This window comes from Chamaea fasciata, unplaced genomic scaffold (assembly GCF_029207755.1).
Source record: "Chamaea fasciata isolate MVZ Bird 193981 ecotype frontalis unplaced genomic scaffold, bChaFas1.0.hap1 SCAF_7, whole genome shotgun sequence".
In the NCBI taxonomy this organism is placed as follows: domain Eukaryota; kingdom Metazoa; phylum Chordata; class Aves; order Passeriformes; family Sylviidae; genus Chamaea; species Chamaea fasciata.
This window is the reverse complement of record NW_027094092.1, coordinates 6,167,363-6,171,844: the sequence shown is the minus strand read 5'-3', so window position 1 is coordinate 6,171,844 and position 4,482 is coordinate 6,167,363. Positions and strand designations below refer to the sequence as shown.

General features: G+C 55.2%; 1 pseudogene; it reads left to right on the top strand.

Moving 5' to 3' along the window:
• The first annotated feature begins 2,732 nt into the window (after nt 1-2,732).
• LOC136291618 (inositol 1,4,5-trisphosphate receptor-interacting protein-like 1) lies at nt 2,733-4,280 on the top strand (annotated as a pseudogene).
• The last annotated feature ends 202 nt before the right edge of the window (nt 4,281-4,482 follow it).

Genomic DNA, 4,482 nt, shown 5'->3' with positions numbered 1-4,482 from the left:
CCATAGATTGTGTCCCTGTCTGTTGAGGACACTTGATTATGTTCCATAGTTAGTGCATTTCTGAGTGGCAAGGCGGAAACGGCTTTGCCCTTGATTCAATAAACTACAATATTCCAGAATCTGGATCGTGCGAGACTTTCTTGATTTCAAGCCCACCTAGAGTATTGGTAAATCCCACAAGTTGTGAATGTGGGTTTGTGAACTCTGTCCTTGAAGTCAGCCAGACTGACAGTGCTGAACTGGTTGTACTGAGAAAGGAAGGCCAGCTGCCCCCGGCCCCTGTGATGACAGAGAATCACAGAATGGATTGGCTTGGAAGGCTCCTTAGAAATGATCTTGTTCCAGCCCTGCTGCCAAGGGCAGGGCCTCCTTCCACTGAGCCGCGTTGCTGCAGGCCCTGTCCAAGCCGGCCGCCCCAGCTGCTGTAGGCAGTGTGGGCCAGGGCCTCAGCAGCCTCAGAGGCAGGAATTTCTTCCACATCTGCAGCCTGACCCTGCCCTCTGTCAGTGGGAAGCCACTGGCCCTTGTGCTGTCAGTGAGGAGAAGGTTTAGAGTGAAAGTAGGTGAATGGAATGAAATCTAAATGCAAATGGAGTAGGGCAGGGCTGTTGATCTGCCTGAGGGTAGGAAGGCTCTGCTCAGGGGTCTGGTCAGGTGTCATTGATGGGTCAAGTGCACGTGTATGAGACACGAGAAGGCAAAGGGCTGGGTGCTGCGTTTGGCCTCTCCCAGCCCCTGCAGTGCTGTGGGCTGGGGGAAGAGGGGCTGGAAATTGGCAAGAAGCCAATGGCATCCCAGCTTCTGTCAGAAGCAGTGTGGCCTGCGGGAGCATAGCTGCGATTGTCCTCCCCCAGAGGGCAGCGGTGAGGCTGTACCTCGAATCCTGCCTTCTGTTTTGGCCCCCTGACAGGAAGAAAGACGTGCAGGTGCTTGAGTGTGTGCATAGAAGGGGAATGGAGCTGGGGAATGGAGCTGGGGAATGGCCTGGAGCACAAGTCTGATGAAGAAGGGCTGAGGGAGTTGTGGGTGTTTAGCAAAGTGGAAAAGTGCCTCACGGGGGACCTTATAGTTCTCCACAGCTCTCTGAAGGGAGGTTGTGGCCAGGTCAGGGTCATTATATCTGCCCGTGGAACAAGCCATATGACCAGAGGAAATGACCACAAGTTGTGCCACAGGAGCACAAGATTGGAGCCTTTCAGCAAAAGGATATCAAGCTCAGGAACAGTCTGCTCAGGGAAATGACTGAGTCAGCACCCCCAGAGGGATTTGAAAGTCATGTGGATGTGGCATTTGGGGGTGCGGCAGGTTGGTGGAGTAGGCAGCATTGAGTTGGCAGCTGCACCGTGTGATCTTCAGGGTCTTTTCCAAGCTGGACGAGTCAGAGATTTAACTGTAGCTCTGCATGGGGTCAAGTCTTGGACCCAGTGATCCTCAAGGCTGCCTTGCAACATGGATATGTATGAGATTGCCAAGGGAGGGCAGGACAAAGGGAAGAGCAAGAGAAGTTCTTTGAAGAAGATTCACTCAAAGGCTGCCTTAAGCAGTCCACCAGGGCCACTGTGAGTGGCTGAGCTGGGGTGGGGACAAAGGGCGTGGCTGGCCTGGCTATGGTTTACTGTGGCACCTGTGACATCACAGGGGACATGTCACAGTGGGAGCAGCTATTAAAGGCCCCAGCATGTAAGGCTGGCCCTGTATTGCTCGGGCAAGCGGTGAGTGCACACATGGCGGGGAGGCTGGGCTGGGGACAAGTCAGAGAGGCTGCAGCCGGGCTTGGGTTTTTCCCCTGCATGCAGGGACAGCCCCTCATGGCAGAGCCTTGGGCAGAGCACCGTGCCGTGTGGCGGTGCAAGAAGTTTATGTAAAGTTAACGTATTGCAGTTGTTCTATGTACTTTGGTTCCATGTATTTCAGTTCAGTTCACTGTACCCCAGTTCTATTTTTAGTCTCCCTCATGGCACAACCTCCCCCTCTGCCTCTCCCTGTCTCCCCAGTTACAGCATCCTATTGGCTACCCTTTCCCACCTTGGTTGCCTGTCTATCATCCCTCAGGGAGATTCCTCCTCCCTGCCAGTCACCCAGGGCCTGTCCCCCAGGTCTGGAAGCTTCGATAGGAGCTTCCAGGTGACTGGCTGGCTGGAGGGTTCTCCCCTCCCAGTCTTTTGCTACTGGTTTTTGTCAATGTCCGTTTTGCTAATGAATCCCCTCCTCCCTTTCCCCATTGGACCTGTGTAAACCCACCCTGAGTCTCACCTCTCGTTTAAAACCCCCTGTTGTCGGAGGCTCAAGGTCTCTCTGAGGCGCTGGGCTGAAGGCGAGGATCCCCTCAATAAAGCCAAAACCCAGTTGAATCCTCCGAGAGTCCCGCCTCTCATTGTCTCCACCACAGTTCAGTGGCAGAGCGGCTGGCATAAAGAGCCCACCGATATCCTGTGGGGGCGTGTCAGGGGCTAGCCTGGCACAGGAGGACACGCACCGCCGCAGTGCTGCTGCTGCTTGGGCAGTGGGACGTGCCCCGCTGCTTGCCTGCTGTCTGGGACCCTGTCCTTTGTGCCCCCAGATCCCTGGCATTGCCATCCCTGCATATCCCCACTGCCAGCTGCATCCCTGGCAGTGCCACTGAAGGCCTTCTGTCCCTCCTCCTGCAGGCCATGGAGATCCGGGTACTGTGGTTCTTGCTCTTGCAAAAAGTACTCCAGTACCCACAGCCCGTGGGTGACGGCTTGGACGAGGTTATATGTCTGCGGATGGAGGCGCGTGCAAAGCTGCAGGAAGAGGAGAAAATTCGTCTGGAGCGCGAGGTGGAGCAGCTGGTCCTGAGGCAAGGTGCTGGGGCCTGGGGAGACCTGCTCTGGCCTGCCTTGCAGCACGGGCAGGTTTGGGCTCTTGCTGGGCTCCTGCTCCTTCTCTTGGCCCTGTGGTCCATCTGGAGGAAAAGGAGCCTGAGGAGAGAGGAGCATGCAGAAGAAAATGGGGGTGCAAATGAAGAGGAAGGCAGAAACGTGGATGCAAACGAAGAAGCTGCTGGAAATGAAGAAGGCAATGATGAGAATGGGGAGGAAAACAATGATGATGGCAATGCCCAGGAAGGCAATGATGTTGCTGCAAATGCAGAAGGTGTTGTTGGAAATGAATTTGATAATCGTGATCCTTACGATGACATGGGAAGAAGGGTACTGGAGCGCATTCGGTGGCCTGTACAGAACCTGAAGAAAGGATGCAAGTGGACAAGTGCCCTGATGGAAAACTATGCAATTTACTTTTGACTCGTCTTGTCCAATAGTTTCTTCCCAGTCCTGGAGCCAGCCATTGGGGTGGGCAGTGCCTTCGAAGGTTGGAGTCCCCGTGAGCAGGATGTTGTGTACCAGGTGCTGATCCCCATGACTTCTCCGCGAGGGCACAGCTTCCACGTGGAGCTGGACACTGCAGGGCAGACGCACGTGAGGAACTTCCGCATCCGCGTGCAGCGGGAGTGCACCTGCTCGAGGGAGCAGCGGGGAAAGAAGATGCAGTGCTTCCTGCACCCGCCCGAGGAGGAGCTGAGGAGCAATCAGGATTCCAGCCTCCTGGACACCCTGTGCACGGACTCCTACCTGGACGTGCAGAAAACTGCCCGCTGGTTCTGCCAGCTGGTGAGGGCGATCTGGCCGGCTTTGCCTCAGTCACACAATTGGCATTTAATGCTGCTGCCCTCCACACGCTCCTGCCAATTCAAGGTGAGCAACGGCAGAGAAAGCTACCGCATTGAGATGCTGTTTGGGGTGCGGCAAGGCTACTCTGACGTCTTTGTAAGCAGCCAGCCTAGGCATTACCACACCTCAAGCACAATCTGGACGGAGAGCTATGCCGTGGCTGAGATGAAGTTCTTCAAGTACATCGCCAGGCAGGCCCCCCCTGACAGCTTGCACCTGAAATGCCTTCAGTTCTTCATCCGTCTTCAGGTGGGCTTAGGTTTTTCTACCTATACCGCAAAGACTGTTTTCATGCACCTCCTGAATATCTTGCCCCCGTCATGGTGGAGGAGGAGACATTTTATGAGCAGACTATTAGATATGAGCAAGAGCCTGCGAGCATGTGTGCAAATGAGACAGCTCAACCACTTCATTGTGGGCAACCGGAGGCTTCCCGCGGGGATCAGTTTGCCCCCAGACGTCCTAACGGCCGGGAACTACAATCTCTTCCACGACCTGGTGATGGATCCGGTTGCCCACTCCCAGGCAATGAGTCAGTCCGTGGATCTGCACCGGTGGCTCATGCGAATCATTGACAATGAAGAGTGAACACAGAGCTGTGCTTGTGAGTCTGACACCTGGTGGCAGAGAAGCACCTGACAGTACATGGGAAAAGAGGGCAGAATGTGGGATACAGAGAAGGAAGGGAAAACGCTGCCTAGCTGCTCGAAGCCGTCAGCAGCAGCAGCAGCAGTGGCAGTGCCGTCTCAACGGTCTCCCCAGCACTGCATCCTGCGATGACAAAGGTTGG